We start from the raw sequence: 393 nt of genomic DNA, 5'->3' as shown, positions 1-393 counted from the left end.
CCACCCCCTTCCCGTCCAGGCCACCATCCAACCCCACAACCCCCGGGCAGCGGCGGCGGAGCCCTCCATCCCCCAGCCGCGTCGGGAGCCATGGGCCTCCCCGCTCCACAGCGCGGGTTTAATTGCAACCACCACATACGCCATCCCCATCCCCTGGGTCCCCCTGGCTCCGATGGCCCTGGCAGCTCACATCTGGAAGGGCTTTAGCAGGGCTCTGAAGGAAGCTTTAATAAAAGCCAGGTTGGCTGCTGCCAGCACCGCAGACCTTACCCTGAACACACCACCTCCCCACAGCCCTGGTCAGCCAAAAACATCCCCGTCCAGCTTCCTGCAGCCCCAGATTTGGGCTAGTTCAGCCAGTGCCACCAGCCCAAGCTCCCCTTCTGCTGGGGC

The sequence above is a fragment of the Pterocles gutturalis genome, unplaced genomic scaffold (genome assembly GCF_000699245.1).
Source record: "Pterocles gutturalis isolate BGI_N339 unplaced genomic scaffold, ASM69924v1 scaffold32103, whole genome shotgun sequence".
NCBI lineage: Eukaryota > Metazoa > Chordata > Aves > Pterocliformes > Pteroclidae > Pterocles > Pterocles gutturalis.
Note: the sequence above shows the minus strand (reverse complement) of the source record.